A 26,820-nucleotide genomic window follows, 5' to 3' on the forward strand; every position below is an offset into this window, starting at 1 on the left:
TGGTTTTGCTTAGTGGTTTATTGGTTTGGCTTCTGGCAGATGAAAGAAATTGTATTCTTTGAGTTCAAGATGTTATGGTAAATCTAGCTGTCTTTTTGCCTCTTCAATGTCTTCTTGAATTGATAAAACGAGCCCGTCTGCAAAAGAGAAGGAAGAAAAGCAGTATTTAAAAGCTGAACTGAATTCTGAACACACAATAACAAGTGAAAAAGGGTGTACTACAATACACCACAAAACAGACACAGGAGCAGAATATATTTGTTACTATAAAGTTGAAAAAGCAACATTTGCTGTTTCTGAAATGACATGGTTTTATGTTTTTGACATGCACTGCACTTTTCACTGCTGTAAACACTATCTTTTCCTTGCTCCAAGACATATCAAAAAGTCAACAGAATTTAATTACCTATTTGAGTTTTAGCAAAGATGCATTTTTCAAAGAAATGGACAAACTAGACCAACACTTATACAACAAGCTCATGATGTGCAAGCTACTCCGCAGGCGACTGACAAGGCAATATAATTTTTAGACTGAAATTTAGACTGCTTTTTTTAATATGATCAATTTATGTATTAGTAGATGCAGTTTAAAAAAATATTTTATTGAAAAGTCAAAGGTAAGACAGGAATCATAGGACAGCTTGAGCTAGAAAGGACCCATAAGGATCATTGAGTCCAACTCCCTGCTTCTTGCAGGACCACCTAAAACTAAACCAGGGATCCTCGAACTTTTTAACCAGGGGGCCGGCGCGCGGATGCAGTGGCAGGCAGCCATCTGCGGCTGCTTGGTTTCCCCCCCAACCCCCGGCGGGGGGGGGGGGGGGGGGGAGGGGGGGGCGGGGGGGTCTGTAAATACCGGGGGCCGGATTGAGGACCCTGGGGGGCTGTATCTGGCCCATGGGCCGTAGTTTGAGGACCCCTGAATTAAACCATATGACTAAGAGCATCGTGCAGGCACTCCCTGAACTCTTATAGCCTTGGTACCACAACCACTTCCCTGGGGAGCCTGTTCCAGTGACCTATCGCCCTCTCAGTGAAGAGCCTTTTCCTAACAGACAGGCTAAGCCCCGATGCAGCTTCATTCCATTTCCTTGTATGCTATCGCTGGTCACCAGAGAGAGGAGATCAGCACCTCCCCGTCTGCTGCCCCCCTTGAGGAAGTTGTAGACTGCCGTGAGGTCACCCCTCAGCTTTCCCCAAGCTGAACAAAACAAGTGACTTCAGCTGCTCCTCAAAAATCTTGCCCGCAAGGCTTTTCACCACCTTGGTCACTCTCCTCTAGCCATGCTCTAATAGTCTGATGTCCTTCTTATAAGGAGGCACCCAAAACTGTACACAGTCCTCGAGGTGGTGCCACACCAATGCAGTGCAGAGTGACACTATCACTTCCCTCAACCAGCTAGTGATGCCGTGCTTGATGCACCCCAGGACATGGTTGGCCCTTTTGGCTGCCAGGGCACACTGTTGATGCATATTCAACTTTGCCGTTATCCCAAACCCCCAGATCTCTTTCCACAGAGCTGCTCTCCAGCCTCTCAGTCCCCAGTTCATGCACATAACCAGGATTGCCCCATCCCACACACAGAATCCAGCACTTGCTCTTGTTAAACTTCATATGGTTGGTGATTGCCCAGCTCTCTATAGTCTATCCAGATCTCTCAGTAAGTCCTCTCTACCCTTGAGAAACAGCTACATGAAAGAGCTATCACAAGAAACAGCTACCCTACATAACATAGCTGATTATGAAGAGAGAACAGTGAAACAGTACTTTCAATATGCAAGAACACAACAAATAAACCATCAGTTTAAGAGACCTACAACACTGATCAAAAGAACCAAAGTTTTTTTCTGATCAACTATATCCAAGAATGACTATACTAAGAATCTCTCCGTAAAAATCATCTTTGAAAGTGTGGATTATGTGTGTTTCCTAAAAGAACAGAAATACATTGGCAATCATCACGATGCATTTTGAGTTTATTTCCCTTGTTGCAAGGATGTCAAGCTGATACCTTTAATTCAAATTCTCTCCCACACATGCCAGGAAAAACTGACACACTTAGTCTAACATATATCAAGATCAAGAGGCTAGAGATTTCGATTACATTAGTAGGGAGAACTGTAATTTGCATGGCATTTAAGAACACTGTGGCATTTATTTCAGAGGTAAGATTTTCAAGGCAGCAAATCACAAATAATGCATAGATTTGTTTGATCATTAAGTTGCTGAGTCCAAATAACTGTGATGAATTTGAATGAAACAGTTGTTTTAAAAAGAGAGCTTTTACAAGTAACTCACAGGAACTGAATGATAAAATTCTAAGAGTGAAGGCTGCTATCTTTGAAGCAGGGATCGATGTCAAAATAAAACTGCTTCCAGGTATTAGCAATTAAAACAAAGTTCTGCAAGACTCAGGAAAAGCACCAGCACTGCATAGCAAGAAAAACATAATGCCACAGTTCAGGATTTTAACTCTTTTGTTACTACTTGGTTTTGGATCTTGATTCTGTATATCAAGCCACAGTACCACATATATGGATTCCACCATTTAAGAGAAGAATTACTGCAAAATCATTACAAATTAAGATGCCCCAGAATCTCATACTTTAAATGTGTATGGATTAAAGAGGATGACAGACTAGTATTTTCCAGCTCATTCTTGGGGTTCCATAACCAACTACACTGAAAACATCCATTAAGCACATGTTTATCTGCCTATTGGCACAATAAGCAACAACTACTTTGGAAATGTGAATTTTGATTTCAGAAGTATTTAAGTAATGGTGAAAGAGGAAAATGAAAATATTTTTTATTTATCACAGCTGCATGCTCTATGGCTACTGAGAGGATACCAAATACATTTTTAACAGCAAAGGAAATTCCTAATCTCATTTATGGATTAAATTCTGATCTTATTCAAACTCAATGTCTGCCTCATTTATAATAAACAAAGTACCACACAAAGCAAAAAGTTTATCACTGATTTCTTAATATTCTTACATATCCTTAGAAAGGATTCCATCCTGTGTTCAAAATCATTTTATGCACATCTCCATTTCCAGCACAGGACCATCCATAGTATATACCAGTACAGATATAAGATGGAAAGTTTTCAACTACTTGCTCAGAAAAGTTACCTGCAAAAATTCTCTAAAGTGTGTATTTGTGTAACTGAAGTGCATCACAGAATCTTCAAACACCTAAAAGCCACGCGTCTAGTGATGATGACAGCGAGATAACAAGGTGCCACTTGCAAAACATAAACCAGAGAACAGCCTCCTAAAAAATAGTCTCAGCGGTAATACAGAGGTATGAGAGTTATCACACCTCCTACACACACTGTTGCATAGTTATGTACATTCTATTCTGTTCTATAGTTAAATAGTTAATTCTCTACCTAAAATTACTAAACTAAAATATGCAGTCTGAGTGCATTTCACTGTTAGGACTATCACTACTTTGGTATGGTCAAAGAACAGAAACATCAAGTTTCTTTGGCACTTTAAAGTAGCACCCTAGAACTGTGTAAGTATTAGCAAATTGTTTTTTCTTTAGTAAGTATAAGACGTAAAAATAAATGAAGTTATGATTTTATTCATCTGCCAGTTTTTCATGTTGCCTTTTAGGTTACCTGTATTTGTGTACTTCTATGATTTTCTTGGAAAAACACAAATCTAGAACAAAATATGTTCATTTCTGACTGAAGAGACTAAATCTAAGCCTTTAGCCTAACAACTGTCCTACTTTAACTTCACACAAAAGGGAGAGCTCTTCATGCAAAGTTTCAAGCTGATTTTGAAGAATTTACAGTTAGTGGACATCTCTCTAGTTCATAAGCAGAAAAAACTTCCCTCCCGCACTCCCTGATACTAATAAGCCACATATAAACAATCAAGAGAAAAAAAAAAAGTTTATATTCAACAGATGTCATCACTGTTTCAAAGAACGTCTTCAGAATTTCTTAGTGATTAAGTATTCTTTATTGTCGGCGCCGGGTGTACAGGGGATCCTTCCACCAATCCTACACACCCAGAGGGGCAGATTATCTTATATTTATATAATGAAACAATGAATATTCCATTAACGCCTATACATATTCATCACCTGAACCCGCCTACCCTCACTTCGTATGCTAATTAGCTTATCAGTCCTTCACGCTTGCGCAGATTCTTCCAAAAATTGTGGGCCGGGGTCTTTAGAATGTGGGCAGTGGTCTATGGGAGGAAGGCCGTAGGTCTTCCTCATGGTGTACTTTTCACCTTAGGTCTCAAAAGTGATGAGTTGGCAGACTTGTAGAAATCTTTCCCAGGGTTTTTACAATAACCCTTGTAATTTTACTCAAGGCCATCCTGCTGTCCCATTATCTCCTTGGTAGGGCAGCTTGCTTTGTACATAAGGAGGACAGCTCCCCTTTCAGAGATTTGCAGCTTTCTTGCCAGAACAGTCTCTATGATCTTTCAGACATTTTAACCCCTTTGTCGCTATACAATTACAAGCTTATTTATGCATTAAAATGAATATTGGTTTATGAATACAAACTTGACCATATTATTTACAGCTTATTCACATCATTCCCCCCTTTTCTCGATACAAGCAAATTCCTTTGCTATTTTATCTTTCAAAAGTACAATAGAATAAGCATTTGAACAGAATACACACAAGTATTATTAAAACAATCAACAAAACTATGGCAGCTAACACCTGTTTTAACCATTGTACATTAGGTAACCAGGAAGTTAGAGTTGTCCCAAGATTTCCAAAATCCCAAGACACATCATCCTCACTTACTTCACGTAATACCTTGGTATCTCCTCTAAGTCAGTGGAAACTCTTCCACTTTGGTCCACGTATACGCAACAACTAGTATTTATAACTGTACACACTCCCCCTCGATCAGCTAACAGCAAATCCAAAGTCATTCTATTTTGTAATACCACTTATGAGAGGCTAGATATTTCCTCTTGTTGGGCTTTCAATGCATCAATTGTTCTGTTTTCTAATTTCTCTATTATCGCAGATATATTGATTATGGTTTTTTTCTAATTCACTCACTCCTAACCAAGGGACAAACCATCGAGCAAAACTATGGAATGCAGTAGGCCTCCCTATTATAGGATTTGTGTTTTCCCGTCTAATCCTTTTAATATGATTTCTTAAGTATCCCTGTGAGAACGAATCATGTACTGTCATATTAGGCACTACTGCTCCCAAGGTGCAGGTTCCCTTCCAATTTTTAGGTAAAACCTTTCGAACTGTATCATTGCACAGCCAGTACCATCCTTTCCCTTCGGGCACTGGCCAAGCAGTAGAGCTAACAGACAGTGAAGTACCGATGTCTAAAGTGTTATTACAAAAGGACTGAGTTCCTACATACATTACGGGATTACAATCCACAATTCCCATTCCTTTAGGTGGATTACATCTCTGAACACACATATAGTATGACTCTTGCACCTTAGGACTAGACTCTTGCACCTTAGGACTATTTATCTCTAATTTCAAAATTTCATCATTTTCAATACTCCAAGAGGTATTTTCCCCACAGTCTTTCCTAAGATTTATTCCTAGGTAATGGAAATCCAATCAATGATATACCCTTTCCTCCATATTCAGGCATATGTGTACATATCCAACAATCAGTTTTATTCAGAGCCTGAGATATGCCTTGTACCAGGGATAAATGTACATTCTTATTCCACAGAGTTAAGTACAAATTTGGCAAACATCCGACTATAATTATGACCTGAAGAATCGTAGTCCTGTGGATCCTGCTGGAGTGACGGCCCATAATTTCTCAGGAGTTTTCTTTACTCTTGAATAGTGGATACAAGCGGCTCGTAAGAGAAATACTGGATTCACGAGTGAAGAAGTCTGGTTTCACGTTACATGAGACTTTTACTGATTGTCAAATGGTTTACTTTGCATTAACCTACAAAAACAAAACCTTAAATGAACTAAAAACACTGTATTTTCTTAACACATTCCCCTTTTTTTTTTTTTTTTTTTTTACATGCGTCATTATCATGGCTAGACTATAGGGATTTCGCATGCGCGGTCTTTCCAGATTTTTCCAACACATTCTGTGGGGCTTTGAAATCACGCATGCGCATGTTCAAAGGTATACGTGGATCATTCGTGTGATAAACAGTGGCTACTGCGTGCCCAGATGAAGTCCCAAACCCATTTCCCAAGCTTACTACTCCGGTAACTCTGCCAATGGTAACATTTATGGCACTATGGCCAAATGACAGGTCCCTGTTTTCAATGTAATGTTTTCTCACCACCAGACCACCACGTCACCTGCCAGGGAAGAAGGGTCCAGAGTGTACATTTCCCCCTCTGAACATTCTGCAAGGTGAGTGTTCTCAAAACATTTAACCTATATGGTTCATTAGAAAGAAGATCAAAACTTTTTCTTCCTGTTGCTGTTTAGGCAGAGGGTGCGTTTTTCTGTTGTCTCACGTCAAGAACTTATGGCGGAGGTGGAAAAGTATAAAAGGCGTTACCATATCCTCATCTATGCGTTCCTGGCGGTTGTTTTTGCTGCTATTCTATTTTTATGCTTACTCAGCCTACATTGTTATCTGAATTGTTAAGGATCAATTGTTTCCAAATTCTTGTTGGCTCACATTTGTTTTAAGAATCAATTGTTTCCAAATTCTTGTTGGCTATTAAAATGTTATTTTGTGTGTACATTTTGTCATTGAATTAATCTTATAAAACATGGAACAGCACATGGCAAAAGCAATAAGGTGGCTAATCCACATAACAAATAAAATAGGATTCATTTTACCCAGGGGCTCCCGAGAAGCCAGGAAAACAAGTCAATATTCGTCTTTCCAAGTTCGGACAGGAACATGGGCTAACTTCCCTATCTCTGATGTGATTTGTTTAACTACCTCACCATTGTCATTAATTTTCAAACAACAATTGGAAACATTTACTTTACCACAAACACCTCCTTCTTCAGCTAGCAGGTAATCGAGAACCATCCTGTGTTGATAAATTGCATTTCACATCAAAAGCTTTAGCTGTTTGATTAGTAATAATTTCCAAGACAGCCTGTAGACGAATGATACTATTCAGATTGTAGATAGGTTCTCAAGCACCGTTAATGAGTTCATTAGGATTCCAAGTTGCAGGTCCATAATACTGTATGATACGTTGGGGTGTCCATCCATTTAATAAATATCGGTACCCCCCAATTCTTGGGAGTCTGGAAAAATCAACTTGCCACTGTTGCCCTGGCTAATTTTCACATTTCACATTGCTGAGTCACCTGTTTTATTACAGTATACAAGTTCTGCCCTATCAATTTCTGATTTAGACTTTTATATAAATTATCAGCTCTCCAATGCATCTTATTATGTTCTATTACGGCTGTGGTCCATATTAAATTGGATGGTACCACTATACGACCATCTGCCAAATAGGTCCACTTATTTAATTCTATTTTACCATTCATGTCCTGAATTACCTTTAAGTTTTCTTTAGAATAATTTGGCTCCTGATCTGTACTTACAGTTTGGATTTTACCGTCTGGTATTAAGGATAATTCCTCCTTTCCTACCTCCTCTGCTACTTGGATGGCTTCGTGGTCGGCCAGGCGGTTTCCAATTTCTAAATCAGTGCCTCAATGGGCCATCTTATGTTCTTCCTTCCTGGAAGACCCTCTTATAACAGAGGGGGTCATTCCTCACATCAAGGTCTTGCATGGCATATGTTCCCACCGCTCAACGCCTACGGGGTTGCAGCCAACAGCGGAGCTCAAGATCCTTCTTGGTGGCAAACACAGGCCAACCCAGTCTTGCCCTTGATTGTGGTAGGAGGCACTTGACCAACCTTATTCCTTGTACTTTGTTGTCAATGCAGAGTTTCATCTGCACATCCCATAACAAGTCACTGTCATGGCAAAACACACAGATTCACATTAGTAGAACTACTACAGAGTGTATTTTATTTTAGTTTTTACGCCAATATCCCCCACAGCCCTGTTGACCAAGGGATATTGTTGTACCTGAGTTAGGCAGGCCTCCCGTTTATCATTTTTACTGTAACAGGGAAAGCATTTTTCCCCTTACCTGGAATTTACTTCCAGATATACCTGGTTAAAGATTTCTTTTACTTCAGGGAGGTCCTCTCTTCCACTTTTCTGTTGAATTAAAGATAAGCTCAACATTTTAATTAATTGATCATTTTTAACTTTTGGTTTCATTTCCCCTTCTTTAAACGTCTAGATGTTCTAATAAATCTCTTCCCAACAAAGATTTTGGTGAATTTGGCATTCTTATTTGTTTTCTTAGTTTGTACTTTAAAGGTTTCAGGATATTTTCCTGGTGGCCAGCAGCTCCCACAAATGTAACAAATTCTTTTCACTGAAGTTTAACACCAAATAAGTTGGTTTTATATTCACCAACTTTTCTACATCACAATTACCTAGTAACAAACAACTCGAACCTTTATCCACTCCTATTCACAACCAACTTTCAAACATCTAAATTTCCCCATCAAAGATTCACCTTTACTCTCCTCAGACCCGCTGCCTGCCCTAAAGGGGCCGTTACCGGTCCTGTTGTGCTGCAAATGCCGCAGCAATTGGGGTAACATTGTCAGGTCCTTCTGCTTAATCGTCAGCAACAGCAACCCCCTCCTCCTCACCAGCAGAAGGATTGGAGCAGGAGATGCTCTTCCTGCTCTGCAGGTTACACAAGCCTGCCTCTGCAGCAGCACTTCTGTTTTAACTGTTTCTTACCCTGAATGCAAATCTGCTCCTTGTTGCTTTAAGTCTGTGTTCTTACATATCAGCCTTTGCAGGCAAACAGCAAACACCCTGCCATGCGTCCAGCAGGACTCAGCCGCACCTTCCAGGGGGTACGGGGGTTTGTACAAACTCACCCCAAGACTTTAACACTTTCACAGGGTCTTTGACTCTCCACCCCCCGGCTTCAGATCTTACATACACTAGCACAAGTTTTTATCTTACAACGTGTTTCATTCTGGTTGCTGCACAGAAAGAACCACAACCTGAGCTCTCTCTGTTTTTATTTTAATTTTTTTTAGTTTAGGTCTCAGGTTTTTGGTTTTTTGTTTGTTTGTTTGTTTTCCTATCCTTTTCTAGAGCCATAATCAAAGATCAGGTGGTGTTAATCCCACACTCCTTCTGTCACACAAACATATCAGCACACATTACTTCATCCCATTTTCCTTCTCTCCGTACTGCAGCAAAGTATTACAAGGCCACTTTTCCCCACCTTCCAGCTTATAAAGTGGCCACCATTGATTGCAGTACTTTATCAATGTTTTCTTATTCACATTTCCACCAGCAGACCCTCCAATATCCCTCCAGTGACTCAAAACACATCCTAACGGGCTTTTCTTTAAAATCCCACCACTCTGCTTTCCTTCCATTTTTTCCCAGCTTACACTCACAGAACACACTTATCACTTACAGAATTAATACTTACAAAATGCAACACGCAGGTATCTTTCTACAGCAACACCAAGAGCTCACTATTATTATCAAAAATATAGCCGAAACCACAGTAACAATTATCAAAGTCAAATTCCACATTCCACAAATCCGGTAACCAAAATAAGCAACACTGCAGCAAATAAGCTTTATAAGCAAACTTGCCAGATTCCAGATGGCAATTAAATGCCGATAAAACCCAAACAGAACCAGAAGTATACTTAGGGTGCTAGCCACAGAAGCATACCTGAGTTTTCCAGACCAGACGTATACCTGAGAAACTAGTCCCCAAGCACACCCAGACGTATACCTGAGAAACTAGTTCCCAAGCACACCCAGACGTATACCTGAGAAACTAGTTCCCAAGCACACCCAGACGTATACCTGAGAAACTAGTTCCCAAGCACACCCAGACGTATACCTGAGAAACTAGTTCCCAAGCACACCCAGACGTATACCTGAGAAACTAGTTCCCAAGCACACCCAGACGTATACTTGAGAAACTAGTTCCCAAGCACACCCAGACGTATACCTGAGAAACTAGTTCCCAAGCACACCCAGACGTATACTTGAGAAACTAGTTCCCAAGCACACCCAGACGTATACCTGAGAAACTAGTTCCCAAGCACACCCAGACGTATACCTGAGAAACTAGTTCCCAAGCACACCCAGATGTATACCTGAGAAACTAGTTCCCAAGCACACCCAGATGTATACCTGAGAAACTAGTTCCCAAGCACACCCAGATGTATACCTGAGAAACTAGTTCCCAAGCACACCCAGATGTATACCTGAGAAACTAGTTCCCAAGCATACCCAGATGTATACCTGAGAAACTAGTTCCCAAGCATACCCAGATGTATACCTGAGAAACTAGTTCCCAAGCACACCCAGACGTATACCTGAGAAACTAGTTCCCAAGCACACCCAGACGTATACCTGAGAAACTAGTTCCCAAGCACACCCAGATGTATACCTGAGAAACTAGTTCCCAAGCACACCCAGACGTATACCTGAGAAACTAGTTCCCAAGCACACCCAGATGTATACTTGAGAAACTAGTTCCCAAGCACACCCAGACGTATACCTGAGAAACTAGTTCCCAAGCACACCCAGACGTATACCTGAGAAACTAGTTCCCAAGCACACCCAGATGTATACCTGAGAAACTAGTTCCCAAGCATACCCAGATGTATACCTGAGAAACTAGTTCCCAAGCATACCCAGATGTATACCTGAGAAACTAGTTCCCAAGCACACCCAGATGTATACCTGAGAAACTAGTTCCCAAGCATACCCAGATGTATACCTGAGAAACTAGTTCCCAAGCATACCCAGATGTTACCCTGCGGAAATCAATTTTCTCATCTTACGGGTAACCCCAGATTACCGGTAATACCAGAATACAGCAATAAAGAATACTATCACTTACAGGAGATGGGATTCTTGTCTGCCTCCGCAGTGATCCGATGAGTTGGGGAGTCCCTCCGGGAAAATCCCGGGGGTACCCAAGGGAGTCTGCTTCCCAGCGGGTCCTACGGTCAGGCAGAGAGCTGTCCCATCTGGGTCGCCAGATTGTTTCAAAGAACGTCTTCAGAATTTCTTAGTGATTAAGTATTCTTTATTGTCGGCGCCGGGTGTACGGGGGATCCTTCCACCAATCCTACACACCCAGAGGGGCAGATTATCTTATATTTATATAATGAAACAATGAATATTCCATTAACGCCTATACATATTCATCACCTGAACCCGCCTACCCTCACTTCGTATGCTAATTAGCTTATCAGTCCTTCACGCTTGCGCAGATTCTTCCAAAAATTGTGGGCCGGGGTCTTTAGAATGTGGGCAGTGGTCTATGGGAGGAAGGCCGTAGGTCTTCCTCATGGTGTACTTTTCACCTTAGGTCTCAAAAGTGATGAGTTGGCAGACTTGTAGAAATCTTTCCCAGGGTTTTTACAATAACCCTTGTAATTTTACTCAAGGCCATCCTGCTGTCCCATTATCTCCTTGGTAGGGCAGCTTGCTTTGTACATAAGGAGGACAGCTCCCCTTTCAGAGATTTGCAGCTTTCTTGCCAGAACAGTCTCTATGATCTTTCAGACATTTTAACCCCTTTGTCGCTATACAATTACAAGCTTATTTATGCATTAAAATGAATATTGGTTTATGAATACAAACTTGACCATATTATTTACAGCTTATTCACATCATCACATATCCAGCACCTCAAGATTTGTTAGAGAAGGTTTTCTTGCCTATTAGGATTTGTGCAAAATGTCCACTGACTTCAGCTTACCCTTAGAAAAAGATGAAATCAGTCTGAATTACACCTCTCTCTGTACTCAGAGAAGTCAAACAGGGAACTGCAACAGGAAAATATACTTCTCTCTAGAACTGCACTTGCTGTGCTTTTTAACCTCTGTATTATTTGCTTTACATCTCTTTCCTTAAAGTTACTCCGAGCACCCACTCCCTTTCTCGTCCTGATCTGAGGTCCAACAAGTTTATAAGAAGGGATGTTTTTCAACCTGCCCTATCCCAACACCATGCACAGTGCATACAATCACTTCGCAGCAACTTACAAATCACTGCCGTCATCAGATGAGATAACTAACAAAAAAGCAGACAGAAAGAAATCGTTTAACAGACGGTCGGAAAATAAGGCGCTTGAGTGAACAAACCTGTACCAAAGGGGGGTGGGGGGGCGCGGAGCACCAAGACACCTAACCGGGAACAAACCCAGCCTTTTCACCGACAGCACAAGCCAAGCCAAAGGCACAACTCTACCGCACGGCCGGGCGTCACCCGCCGTCAAACGCGCTCAGCCGCCAGCTACCGGGCCCCCGGCGCCCCGCCACTCCGCTCGGCCGCAGCGCCAGCCGCCCCCGCCCTGCGGCGCGGAGCACGGCGCGGCCCCGCCGGCCGGCCGCAGGGGCGCAGCCTGCCGGAACGCCCGGGCCCGGCGCCGCCCGCGCTGGCAGGCGCGCTCCTGCCCCCCGCGGTCCCGGGACAGGGACCCGATGCGGAGCTCCGGCTCCGCGCAGGATACGCCGAGGGCCGCCAGGGCCCGCCTCGCCGGCGGCCCTCACGGGAAGCGTCACCCTCGCCCCGCCGGGGGATGCGGCGCCGGCTCTGCCCGGGCGCCCGCGCACCGCTCACCGGCGGGGACGCGCAGCCCCTCGGAGCCTCTGCTGCAGCCCGTCACCACCCCTCCGCGGCAGGACCTGCCCCGCCGCCGCCAGCTTCCCGCCCGGCGCCCCGCCGAGCCGCCCCCGCGGCGCGCAGGGCTCACCGCCGCCCCGCCCTGGGCACTGCCGGCAGGAGGAGCGGTGACGGGCGCCCGCCCCGGCCTTCCGCTCGCAGCAGTCGCCGGCAGCTCCCTCGGGAACGGAGTGGGTCGCACCCTCCTCCCACCCCACCCATCGCCGAAGTTCTGCGCCGGCCGGCCCGCCCCGCTGCGTTCCCGCTCATCGCCGGGGGAACCGCGCTCTGCCGCGGGGCCGTGGGGCGGGCCGTGGCGCCGGGCCCTGCCGCAGGCTGAGAGCCCCGCCGCGGGGGCAGGCCGCGGGCCGGGCCGCCGGTTCCTGCTGGGCAGGAGAGGTCCCGCGCCGTGTCGAGCGGGTCGTTCGTTCTGGGCGCTCAGCCGAGGGGTCTCTCCGGGGGCAGCTGCGCTCGGCTGCGGAGCTCCCGGGGGCGGCGGTTGCCCTTGACCCCTGCCGACAGGCTTCCCCAGGGCCCGCCGCCGGGCAGCGCCGGGAGCCGGCCGGCGCAGCGGCCTTCGCGCAGCAGCGTGCGGGACGGTGGCAGCGGCGCTACCGAAGGGGACTGTGGCGCGCTTCGCCCGCGCCCGCACATAGGGTACGTTTCTTCCCTGGTGATTCAAGGTTTGCTTTTGCTTTCGGAAAAGCTCAAATGCTTCCTAATACCGCAGACATCTGGGGAAATCCGTGGAAATTGGTATATATGTATATTGTGGTATATATGTATATTGTTTTTTATATATATATATATATATATGTTTGTTATATAATTAGGACAAATAGTAGTCGCTTGCTAAAGGAAATAATTTGTACTCTCCCATGATGTGTCAGCCTAGCACCACAGGGAGTTCCTTCAGGACTATACATCTGGACAGAAACACTCATCCTGTTATTTGCTCAGTATTGGGCAGTAAAGGCCTCCTCTGTGCTCCTGTTCTTTAATTTCCTGTTTCCAGTTGCTTTTCATCTTGTGTGTTGCTACACTGCTTTAATATGCCCAGCCGATTAAAACTGTTTTCTATGGGCCTCATCCAGCACAAATAAATTGAATTTGCTTATGTGCCATGCAAGATATCAAGATGCACGTGTCTATCCAGTGTCTGCTACATAGCATACAGCCCAAGCTATCCATTTATGTAAGTGGTATGTATGCCAAGCAAGTCTTGGGGGTCTTATTCGGGACTGCTGTGGTGTACTTTGCATGTTTATATGAAAGCATGTATCAGTATCTTGAAAAATCTGCAAAGTCCTTGAAGAGAGTTCTCAATCATTTCCAGTTATTCCTATGAGGCACGGTTCCTAGTTTTTCCCGTTTTATATGAGTTACAAAAGTGCTGCTGGCATTATCTGTAATTCCATTGGGTACTTTTTAACAAGGAAAAGCAGCCTAAGTACCTGTGCTGTGCTCATATCTAACTGCAGTTAAGGTGGTGGTAGCTTTTTCATTCTAATGATTCAGAACTGCCTTGAGAAACCGATTTGTGTCACGCCACAAAATGCTGAACGCTACCAATTCATGGTTCTGTGGGCACAAGTTTATAGAATAAAGCCAAAATTATTTTTAAAATTATTCCACCTCAAATTTAGCCTTTTTCCAATTCTTTTTTTTCTCGCATCCTACTTCCCCATCATCTGTTTAATGCTAACATTTTAATTCATTGCTTCAGTCAGAGTAACTTTCACTGACTTAGAGGTTCATTGTACGTGTAACTTTGGCTGAACAAAAACAAGAAGTGGAAGAAGTCCTAAATATGCTACTACTGTATACATTCTGTTCTTCTGTCTGACAGCATGGGGAGAGACATGTTACAGTAAGTTCTGTGTAATGAAGTTTAGTAATGGAAGTATCATGGATATTAAGCCTGAATACCGAAATTGTGACTTAGTTCCTAATGTCAGTCCATAACAGTAGACAATGTGACCACTTACTCCTAGAATTTGTGACTTATTTCAGCTGTAGAGAAAAAAAAAATCGTGAGGCAGGTGCATTTATATTGTTCGTAGTGTATTTCTTGCTCTTAATAATGAATTATGCCTTTGTTTATGTTTATACAAGCAGGTGTCTACTAGCATATTTTTTTAAATTAATGCTTTCAAGTAAATGTTTGTGTTCTTGTGGCATCCACAAGATGGCACTCGATTTCTTTTTCAATATCTGCAGGTTTGGGCACAGGTTTTGAGCACAGGGTTTACAATCCTATCTCAGTAACAGAACAGAGGGAACAGTAAGTCAGATAAATATTTGTTTAAGAGCTACGTGGTTAGTGTAAGTCTCACTGAACACTTATATTTCATTCTGTCAAATATTTGTTAAGCCTTTTTTTTCAGTCATGCTAGGTTGCTCTGATCCATGGTAGAAAAAATATTCATCCTCAATACTGGGCATGCTTTTCTTTTGTAATCAATTATACTTAGTTCAGCTTGGAGGGTGTATTGTACATAACTGGAATTTAGTTACAAATTTAGTAGACACGTTTCTTCAAAAAATGTAGTTGAATTTTAGTCACAAATATGTATGCCAAGAAGAGCAGTTTGGTAGCTTATACCTGCTGTTAGAAAACTCAGGCATTGTTATCACACACTGATGTATCGCAGTGATACCACAGAGAATTTCTGCTCTGTGCCAATGCTACATTTTTTACAGTTATTGTTGTTAGTGGAAAAGTATTTTTTTATACAGTACAGAAAGTCATACAAAACTAAAGGAAGGAGGGTAGCTTTCTTATGTCCAGGGAACAGCCTGCATTGGCCCTCACCTCTGTATTTTCAAGCTGCAAGGGAGAAAAGTTTTTCTACTTAAGCAATAGCATCAGAAAGAGAAGATGAAAATGGTGGCCCTAGTGACTCACATTGCAGGGAGGAGGTAGCAAAGGAAATGGGTGCAGTTCTTTTTTTACAATTTTTTTTCTTGCTTGCTTATTCATTTAGGTCATTTTCTTCCTGCCTTCCCTGGGTTGTACCTCAAGATGACAAGGAAGCCATGAGCAACAGAGGTTGCCATTACAGCCTTGTTCCCACACTAAGCAATGACTGAGCAAACGGGAACGATTCCGATGAAAATGTTCTCAGTGTTAAAAGGAACCAGATGTTGGTAATATTCCTGCCATCACCAATGTGTGATCACCAAGCACATGCAGGACACGTCTGCCTTTGTTACAGCACTACCATCTGTATACAACAGCACTGGGAACCTTGTTGAAGATATTGAGGGATTTGTGATACTAAGCGAGCCATGGTTATTGGATGTTATACTTAAGGCCTGTGTGTCCGCATGAGTAGATGCTGTAAGGGAACCTGCGAGTGACTTGTGCTGGCCTGTGTTGCACACTGATGATGTTATGACAGAGATGATGTTGTAACCTGTGAGAAGACACACATTCCTGTTACACAAAAGAAAAGCCATGACATTGTGGGAGGGAGGACAGAATCTACACAGCATGCTGTGGGGAAAATCCATCTGGGGTCCGTCTGATGCTGCACAAAAGCAGGGCACCCTGCATGCAGAAGGACACAGGATTTACTCTATATTCCCATTTTTGTTCTGCTTTATTAGAACAACTGTCTTTATTAAGCCATTTCTGTTGAGCCTTTCTTGCAGAAATCCAGAAACAGCCCTGCACCATTTCTCTCACCATCTTACCTCCTGACCTCCCCAGGTGCAGAAGAGCAATATATCTTACACTTAGGGCAGTACTGGAAAATACCAGTCCACATGTTACTCACAGTTGACATAATACATCAGATTGTTTTAATTGTTATCGTTTATAACAATTTTATTTTGGGTTCAATCGATTTAGGTTGAGAAACAATAAGCAAGAACAACCCCGGGTGCGCAGAGAACTCAATTAGCCCCAGCACACGCACCCAGAGTTCTGAACAGCGTCTCTTATACCAGCATCGTGACCAATCTCTTCTCGCCGGATAAGCGATAAGCATCCTGCTCTTTCCCCACTGGGTCATCTGTGTTACTAGGGTACACCTTCTCCTCCTATTGGCTCGCCTTTGGCGCGCTTTTGAGCGCTTGGCATAGGGATTGCCTCAGGAGAAGGGGGAGTTTTCTAGTGGTTTCATTGTCTTAAAGGTGAAGCGCATCCGCCTGTTCATTACAATTGTGATACAGGTTATAGTGGTCACAAACTATTTTAGATTTACACAGGGTACAATTACACTTATCACGCTATATTCTATTTTGACATGAATTATCACTACGTTTATCTCATTGATTCATGTCTTAGTTTCCAATTCGATAACAGCTTTTCATGTTGTAGTCATTCCTTATTTCTAGTTGCATAATCTGTACCGCTGATAGTATTAATCAAATAACACATTGAATTAAACAAGGGGTAAGTAACAACACCCCCGCCCCCCCCCCCCCCCCCCAATATTCCCAGGAGTACAACATTCAATTCGGTAACCCAATTACATACAACAATTGGTAAGATTAAATTTCCAACAAACTCCCCCTTCCTGTGCCAACAGGTAGTCCAATGCTATACTGGAACCCCAGTCGTTCTCTCCTACTTACTGGTAACAGAAGAAGCTAGTTTTATTGCACCTACTATACATAACCCAACCCAATTATTTGGCAAAGAGGTAAATGCTAATTTTCCACAAATCAAAGTGTGTCTCTCCATACACATAGTAACTAGTTACTCTGTTATATTTTTGACAAGTTTTACAAACAGATTTTTAGCAACTGTGGGAACTTCACATTTGACTCACGTTTCCATCTCATGATAAAACAAGCTAAATAACAACCTATGTTCTTTATCTTCTTTCTTTATCCATCCCTGTTTTCAAATCAAAGTTGGAAGTAAAAAGGGTGCCCACAACTTTCCACAGGGTTCCAATCAGGACCCATATCAAGAGAGGTCCATTCAGCATCATAATGCCCAGGGGTCACCCCCCCAGGGGTTGCAGCCCTTGGCAGACCTTGTCAGCTGCAGCACCGATTCCCTCCAGTCTTTACTACAGAGTGCCTTTCGCAGAGGTCTGGGAAAATTGGGGAAAAAGTGGGTTCCATCAGCTACTAAAGATAAATTGGTCCTCTAGTACTTTAAATTTTTGTAAATTCAATTAGAGTTGAATTTACAGTCCCCTTTTAGGGAAGTCAATATGAATTTCCCCAGCCGTTACATCAAGTTCTTTTAAAGGTAAGTTTGGTATCCCCAGGTTCAGTTACGACTCTCCATTCCTTTATTGGTCCCTTTACCCTTGAAGCATGTGTCCACCCCTTTTCAGCCGTCCTTATCGCCTTTCTGTAGCTAAAAGAACAAGAAATGGTCCTTCCCATTGAAGGTTAAGGCTATCTTCTCTCCAGTTAATCACCCAAGAGGATCCATCAATAAACAGTTTTTCCCCTTTCTCCAACTATTCTTTCCCTAGATCTGGTCCAATTTTTGTTTGTAGCTCTACTAAATCTATAGTTATGTTCAAGTATTGAGGTCTTCTCCCATTCCCCAAACCAAAACTGTGCTGGGTTTTGTGCTGTAGTCATCCTTAAATCCAAATCAGAAGAATGAATTAAAATAGCTTCATATTTTAATAATCTATTGTCGGTAAGCCATTTATGTGCTTTCTGTTGGAGGTTTCCTCTAATGTCATGGGGGACATATACTACCTTTTTGTCCCTCATTCGCTTCTGACAATCCTTTTTTAAATGTCCCTTCTGCCCACAATAATAACATTCGGGCATTTTCCCAGGGGAATCCTTACTCCTCTTCCCTGGAATCATAGGCTGTCTTCTTTCACCTTCTGATCTGGGAGCTTTTGAGATCATTTTCGGCTGTTCCCTTTGCTGAGTTTCCCGGAATGCCGCTACAAGTATTTTTGCTTTCTTTTCGTTTCTCCTCATCTCTCCGCACATACACTTTTTGAGCTTCCCTCAACAATTCCTGTAATCCTCGAACCGGCCAATCGTCCAACTTTTCCAGCTTCCTTTTTATATCCCCCCATGATCTGGCCAAAAATTGGGTTTTTTGGTATTGCTTCTCCGACTGGAGAGGCTGGGTCCACCCCCAAATATATTTGTAAATTTTTCCTCGGTCTCTCTAACCAGTCCGTAGGGGACTCATCCTTTCCCTGATGTTCACTAAAGGCCTTATTAATATTCTGCCCCCTTGATTCCTTGGATAATCAATTCTCTCAAATCTGACACATTGTGTCTATCACGGGCATTTTGGTTACTCCAATTCGGGTTTTGGTTAGGCCATTTCTGTTCCGCAGGAGGGCCTTGTTGATACCTTCCTTCCCACATCCGTATTCCTGCCTGTCTAATCATAGATCTTTCTTCGGCTGTACATAATATTCCCAAAATAGATAGTATTTCTTCCCAGGTATAGGTATTAGGACCTAAGAACTGGTCTAATCGTTCAGAGACTCCCAAAGGATCATCTAACAGATGACCCATTTCTTTTAAAGAATCTCACATCTCTTGTATTCAAAGGTACCGATAAAAATGCAATTCCTCCTCTATCTCCTCCCATCAGTACCTCTCGGAGGGAAACCAGAGCCACCGCTTCTTTTTCATAAATTTCATCTCTCTCTTTCTGTGCTGTTTTACTCCTGGTGTGACTAGAAGGAGGAGAAAGTAGGGAAGTCGACAGAACGAGGTCAGGAGGCAGTTGGGGATGTATTCTCTCCTGACGGCCCTCCGCATCCTGCCTTAAATAAGGCGGGGGTAAATTGTCTAATGGCTCCCATAATAACGTGGTTGGTTTAGTTTCCCTCTCCCTGCCTCCCTTTCCTTCTTTTCTCTTTAAGTAAATAATGAAGCCAATCTTCCCGTCTCCAACACTCTCCACAGCGCAGCATATTCACTTTCTTCCTAAAGGGCTCTTTATTATTCACCTATAAATTCAACGTCTTACAAATCCAATCATCAAAACATCCAAATATTGGCCAATATACATAACCGGATCGAATTTCCTCTCTCGCCCACACTTCCATACAGTAATGGACTTTTTTTTTTTTTTCCCCTCTTGAGATGGCCAGTGACCCCAGTGCCTGAGCATTGTTCCCAAGGGACTATCTAGGGGAGTAATTTTTGGGTATTCCTTTTCCGCCTTTGTTTCCTCTTCAAAACTTGACTCATATTGGCCCATTTTAGAAATTTTGCGGCAATTCCTATCGCCTTTAGCGACCAATAACCGTCTGGCAGGGGGTCCGCACCCCCCTACGATATCCGGGAATATTACACCCTTGGTTGCCGATACCAATGTCTACAGGGGGGCTTGGACCTGTCACCCACCTGCGAATCCTAAGCCTTTTACAGTGGTTTCCTATCGCCCTTAGTTACCGGTAAGAGTGTCCTGCAGGGGGCTGAACCCTTCACCCACCCACATACCCTATAGGAGTCGAGATCCCACCCACGAATCCTATAGGAACCGCTTCGGTCCTTCACCGGCCAAGCCCCTCCCGGGAGTTTGGAACCGCGGTTAGAAGACCTCCACACTCGCTTCGGAATTCAAATCCTGGCTCTGAACCTAGAGTCCGTTTCCAGAATTGGGTTCCGTCTCAATCACACTCTTGCACACAAGCAACCGATCCCACCCAACCGACCGGCTTCCCTTATACTCACGACTCCGTCGTCTTCGTTCGGATCTTCGTGCACCAGAATTACGGGCCCTTTTTACTGCAGTTTTCTCCTGGGAGCTCCAATCCCTTTTGGTTATTGTTTCTCTTTTGTTCGTTGATCTCCGGAGACTGACCCAGACCGCTACTCCCGAGCCACAACCTGTGGGGCGCCCCTCGGAGAGCCACAGTCCAGGAAAGCACAGCGAGATCACGTCGGGGTCACCAAATTGTTATAAACGATAACAATTAAAACATTTTTATTTTGGGTTCAATCGATTTAGGTTGAGAAACAATAAGCAAAAACAACCCCGGGTGCGCAGAGAACTCAATTAGCCCCAGCACACACACCCAGAGTTCTGAACAGCGTCTCTTATACCAGCATCGTGACCAATCTCTTCTCGCCGGACAAGCATCCTGCTCTTTCCCCATTGGGTCGTCTGTGTTACTAGGGCACACCTTCTCCTCCTATTGGCTCGCCTTTGGCGCGCTTTTGAGAGTCTCAGGGTCTTTGTCTTCTTGGAGCGCTTTTCTAAGTAGCGATTGCCTCAGGGGAAGGGGGAGTTTTCTAAGTGGTTTCATTGTCTTAAAGGAGAAGCGCATCCGCCTGTTCATTACAATTGTGATACAGGTTATAGTGGTCACAAACTGTTTTAGATTTACACAGGGTACAACAATTACACTTATCACACTATAGTCTATTTTGACATGAATCACGACTATGTTTATCACAAGATCTCCCACAGGAGTGCCTGAAAGGTCATGTGTTCACATCCCAATATTTCTGTAGTTTCTTGGGAATAACATATAGGGTAATTTTACGATGGTTGTGTACAGAAAGACTGCCCAGAGATTAATTTTGTAAAAAATAGATGACTTGCTGAAAAATGTTCTGCTGATCCTAGTAACCCTGCTATAAAAAAAGAAATCCACAAAGATAAATAATGTACAGCAAAGACATTGCTGAATGAAAACTCAGAAATAACAGAAGTACCGCCAATTTCACAGGAAGTTGACAAAATCTCACCATATCACACACACAAAAAAGACACAGGGTGATATCTGAGTAGATAGTGGAAGCTTGCTTGATGACAAAGAAGGAGCAAAATAAAGACCACCTAATATTGTGCATGTTAGTAATATTGAAAGGAGCTTTAGCTCCATGGTCCTGCACTGGCATTAATTTGTTTGGATGTGGTGGAAGCAAAGTCTTGATACTGTTGCAGAAAAAAAACAGAATACAATTTAGATGAGTTCAGAGCAGGAGCAGTTCATTACTATTGATACAGGAGAGAACTCTGAGCAGCACAATGACCATCCTGTCCACAGGAACTCTGCCCAAATGGGGCAGTTACAGAGCTGATGTATCTGCAGGTTATACAACTCCTTCTTCATCAAAACTCAGCTAAGCAGGATACGGTAGATAACAACATAGATTTAAATCCTTCAGTTAAGAAAGCTCTATTCAGTACATCCTTTTACAAATAATCCACTCCTTCATAATTAAATCTTGTTGACTGGCAAGACCATTAGCTGCAAATGTGTCTTAACTAGGGAGGCCTGCAGAGGTCTGCAAGACATTAACTATTTTGCTTCCAAAGTACCGGATTCTTTTTTTCCCTGCTTTCTGAAAGTAGCAATATCAGAGAACATAGCATGAAATCATTTTAGCTAGATACTTTATGCCAACGACCCCGAAGTCTGCCACATCAGCAAGATGCAGGTAGGAAGCTAAGAACCAGAACAGCCATTTGTGCAACAACTGACACGAAAACACAGACATTGTAAAAATGTATGTGTTACAACTAAATCAGAGATGCTGTTCATGTTATGAAGGACCACACAGGTTTAACAGTTTCTAATGGAAAGGAAATACATGTTTATCTAGCAAAAACATGAACACAAGAGGATATAAAACAGTTTATTGTGAAATTGTTTCTCTCTGCTATAAAAACTAAATAAAACATCTTCAACAAAAGGAGGAAGGGCAAAAGAGGCTGGAATTTAAGTGAGAAAAAATCAGCTGTGAAATAGTAATAGATCATAGAAAAACAAAGGAAAGGCTTCAGCAGATCATTGCAGAGGGAAAGTTGCAGTCTTTCAGAAGAAACCTGCAATTAGATCACCTTAAAGCAACTGTGAGACAAGAGTTCTGAAATTTATGAAATCACAAAAGTAAACCAGCTCAGACATTTAACTCAGAACTCCTGACGAATGCATGCATACATACATATTTTAGGGTTTCTTTTTTAATTACTGTCATTTGTTTATTTTTACTTTGGGAAAGGGGACTTTCTAGGATACTTGGGACTGTTAGTAGAGAAAATTTGGAAAATTTGGAAAGGTTGAAGTTAGTAGAACTTGTTAGTTTCTCAGGTTAGTGTCTCAGGAGGAGCTTAACATTGTCTTCATGGTTTAGGTTTCCTGTGGTTAAAATACAAGCTTTTTCTGGCTTTGCCAGAACCATCTTTGATCACTCCTGCCAGAGAAGCCAGCAAGAGAAGGAGTAATTCATTTCCCACGCAGTCGTACTATGCCAGACCTGCTTCTCACTTCTACAGTACAATCAGAAAATCATGCTTTTTTAACTGGATCAGAAGCAGCACAATGAGAGGCCCCTAATTTACCCGGTACATGTTATGTAGTTAATCTCAACAACTCAAGGCTGCAATCCATTTTTATTTCTAATTTCTAAATCCATTTCTATTTTTGATTGTAATTGGAGCTCACTGCTAACCAGTCTCTTGGAAGAAGCTTGTCCCAGGATGATCTGACATCATTTGCTCATATTAAACTAATTTTAAATTCACCTGAAGAAAACCTGTCTATCAAAAGTATGACAATTTGTAAAATGAAAACAGATAAAATTAAAAACTGTTTCTAATGCATATTACAGATATTCATTCGTACAGAAAAAGCAAGACTGACCTCCCCTTACTAAGTCTCACCATGACACATGCCCATCTCTGCAACTGAGCAGCACTTGAACATGGCAGGTCTGCTTGTTTGCCTCAAAATCTGTTTCCTGATCCTCAGTTTAATTGATCAGACTCTTCTAACTGGAAAGAGATGGGAGGGGAAAACTGCTCCTGGCAGACTGTGGGGTCAGTCCTTGCTTTCTGAGCAAATGAGTTGACCAGCAGCTTCTGCCTGCCCCAGTGCCTGGAGGTTAGTGCTGCAGCCCAGGCTCCTCAGCAGATTCTGGGGCTTCTGGCTGCTCTCTGCCTGCATCCAGCTAAATGCATCGGACCCTTTCTCAACCACTGTTTGCACCCAGGCTGAAACTCAAAGAGACACCATGAAAAAGCACCACAAAAATGTGTTAATTCAAGATGATGTTACTTGTCGATCTCCTAACCCCTCCCAATGGAGCACAGAATAAAAGGCAATGCTAGAAGTCAAGGGGCCAGGGCCCAAAGCAGAAAACTAACCCCTGTCACTAGCTTGGCCTTAGTCAAAGGAGTTATTCAAATGGAGAGCAGTGAGTCAAAGTGGGCCAGCTGGATTACAGTGTTTGTCTCTTCTCCTTGCTCTTCTGTCACTACTGGAGCAGGTTCCTCAGCCAGGAGCAAGGGCTAGCCACAGGACCAAAGGCACACAGAGTGATTCTCTTGGCAACAGGAAACACTGGCACCATCAAGCCTTCAAAGTATTTTCTGATTAACAACTGAAAGCAGTTGAAGAGCACCTGCTAGGTGCATTCTTTGTGAGGCTGCTTTAAGACCAACAGTGAGGGTGGAGGGGCTGACTAGAGGCAACAGGCACAGCAGGGGCACAAAGAAGCTCCACTGGCAATTTCTGGGTTCTGTTTTGCACACAGGAGGAGGGAGGAAGAACACAGCCTCTTTCAGCTGCAGTGCTTTCACTCAGAGGCACAGAAAAAATCCATCCATTAATTAGGTTCTATATTCACATATATTGAAAATATCCTCCAAGCTATTTTGCCTATGTGGTTGAGGAGGTGTGAGCCAAGGAGGATGGGGGAGCAGTAAACGGGGGGGGGGGGGGGGGGGGGGAGGTCATCAGGATTTGTCAAACACTGTAGCTACTCTGTGCATCTTGGTAATTATACTTCTCTCATTCTTTCATTTAGGATGAATGTCCTAATCTGCATCTGAGGAAGCTTAGAAGAAGAACGTTTAAAATATTTCATTAGATACATGTGACTACAGGCACAGTGTGTTTTTTGTTTCCTACAAGGGCACAGGCACTATCAGAAAAGGGCAGAGCAGTGTTGACTGAACAATACATGAGGTATACAGATGATTAACACAGGGAAAATAATTAGCACTCTTTAATCATTTTACTGCTGCTAAGTGCATCCAAGCCCCTGAGAGCATCCCGTTTCTGAAGCAATACGAAGCCAGTGGAAAGGGTAAAGATATCATGCCTGACAGTTGTATTATTTCAGCTCAGCAGCAACTCCCTACATAGACAGAATAGCAATTTTCCAATATTAAAGTGGTTTTATGTAAGTAAAATATTTTAAAAGGCCCAGAAGGCTTTGGACACTTGATGTTCTGGTTAGAATGATGCCTTCTGCCTTAACCCACTGTGGCCCTGTAACTGTAGCATCTGATCGGTCTGGAGGAAAACAGCTGCAAACCAGGTGTACTGGTGCCTGGGTCCTCAGATGTAGGACTTTATATTTTGCTTCATGAGGTTAATCTCTGACCATTTCTCCAGCCTGTCCAGGCCCCTCTGCATGGCAGTGCAACCATCTAGTCTAGCCACTCCTCCCAGTTCTGGATCATCTGCAAATATGACAAGGGTGCACTCTGTCCCATCAACCAGGTCACTCATGAAGAAGTTGAACAGTACTGGCCCCAGTACTGACCCTGGGGTACACTGCTAGTGTCTTGTTCCTACCTGGACTTTGTGCCACTGATCACAACTTTCTGGGCCCATCCATTCAGCCAGAGTTCAGACCACCTCACTGTCCAATTTTCCAGCCCGTACTTTTATCAGTTTGTCTACAATGATGTTTTGGGAGGCAGTGTTGAAAACCTTACTAAAGTTGAGGTAAAGAACATCCACTGTTGAATCCAGTCTCCCTCAGATGCCAAGCAAGTCATCTCATTCTAGAAGGCTGTCACGTTGGTTAAGCATGATTATCCCCTTCATAAATCATGGTCACTTCTCCTGATCACCTTCTTGTCCTTCATGTGTTTGAAACTCATTTGCAAGATTAGTTGCTTCATCACTTTTTTAGGGACTGAGATGAGGCTGACCAGCCTGTAATTCCTCAGATCTTTTGTCTTGGCTTTTTGGAGATAGCAATATCATTTCTTCTCTTCCAGTCTTAAAGGAAACTCTCTCTGTCATCACAGCCATTCAATGAATGGTCTTGCAATGACATCACGCAAGTCCCTCAGCACTCGTCCCCATGGATTTATATAGTATGCCCAGTTTGTTTAAGTGGCCCCTTACCTGGTACTCATCCACTGAAGGTAAGTCTTCCTTGCTCCACACTTTCCCTAGCATCTCAGGGACCTGGGATGCTTAAAAGCTGATCTTACCAGTAAACAATGAGGAGGGAAGGCACTGACTACCTTGGCCTTTTCCATGTCTTCTGTTACTAGGTCCTCTGCACCATTCAGCAGCAGGCCTATGTTTTCCCTAGTTTACCTCAGACCCCTGATCAGGTCCCTGACCACACAGGGTCCCTGGAGCATGGCTGCTCCAAAGAAAAGACTCCTGCCCTGTGTTGCAGAATCAAAGCCTGCAAAGTGTGGCAGGAAGGGACCAGGCTGCTCTGATGGCCGTGTAACCCAGCAGGACCCTTTGAGGCAAATCAGACTGTTTCAGGTCTGGTGTTTCATTTCTGCAGATGGTCATATCTCCTACAAAAAGCACTAATGGGACAGTCTGATTTGCTCTTAGTGATGTATACCTCCTCCTCTCTGGGTTGCCTCTTCTGCTCTTCCTGGCACAGCACCTCAGCAAACCCTGCCACCGTGTCAGACCTTAGAGCAAAGCTTGCTGCGTCAACACCTCCAGCATCAGTTTGATTCCATGTTGAGTCTCCCTGGCTGTTCTGCAGGATTCCCAAGGGGCTGCAACTCCCGTCAGGCTTCCTGCAGCAGGCCCTGCCTCAGGGCTCACTGCTCCACTCTCCTGCCCAGGCCCTGGCAGCAGGGCTGGCAGAGCGTGGGGGGCACTGGGTCCTGCAGGTGAAAAGCAACTGTGCTGAGAGCACACCAAGTGTGAGGAAGAGGAACATGAGGAGCTGGAGGAAGCACAGGAGAAGCAGAGTGGGCATTGGGGTGATTTGTTCCTTGATGAAGGGGTCAGAGCAGGTATTTGCTCCTTCCTAGAGCTCATCCACATGAGCAGGGGCTGTGGGCAAGTGGCACGTGTGCAGCCTGGTTCTGCACGAACTCCCACATGTGTGCAGCAGTGCACATGTCCAGGGCAATAAGCCAGTCCCTACCCCTGAGCAGGTCTTCAACTTGGATCCAAACTGTGCACAAGCCCTTCTATCCCACAGCTTCCAGTGCTGCCTGAGTGTCCCC

At 43.5% G+C, this 26,820-nt stretch overlaps 4 long non-coding RNA genes across 4 annotated transcripts in view; 2 read left to right on the top strand and 2 right to left on the bottom strand.

The window, feature by feature from the left end:
• On the bottom strand, positions 1 to 12,908 carry LOC119141273. The gene is made up of 2 exons (XR_005101887.1): positions 12,766 to 12,908; positions 1 to 137 (listed from the first exon to the last, which is right to left on the bottom strand). It is a non-coding gene; the product is annotated as an uncharacterized LOC119141273 (long non-coding RNA).
• LOC119141274 lies at positions 6,176 to 6,694 on the top strand. The gene is made up of 2 exons (XR_005101888.1): positions 6,176 to 6,356; positions 6,435 to 6,694. It is a non-coding gene; the product is annotated as an uncharacterized LOC119141274 (long non-coding RNA).
• Positions 8,752 to 26,820, top strand: part of LOC119141275 — a 26,114-nt gene continuing 8,045 nt past the window's right edge. Inside the window, exon 1 of the long non-coding RNA XR_005101889.1 lies at positions 8,752 to 9,696. This is a non-coding gene — a long non-coding RNA (uncharacterized LOC119141275). The remainder of the gene's footprint in view (positions 9,697 to 26,820) is intronic.
• On the bottom strand, positions 14,722 to 20,834 carry LOC119141272. The gene is made up of 2 exons (XR_005101886.1): positions 20,313 to 20,834; positions 14,722 to 17,991 (listed from the first exon to the last, which is right to left on the bottom strand). It is a non-coding gene; the product is annotated as an uncharacterized LOC119141272 (long non-coding RNA).

This window comes from Falco rusticolus, chromosome Z (assembly GCF_015220075.1).
Source record: "Falco rusticolus isolate bFalRus1 chromosome Z, bFalRus1.pri, whole genome shotgun sequence".
NCBI lineage: Eukaryota > Metazoa > Chordata > Aves > Falconiformes > Falconidae > Falco > Falco rusticolus.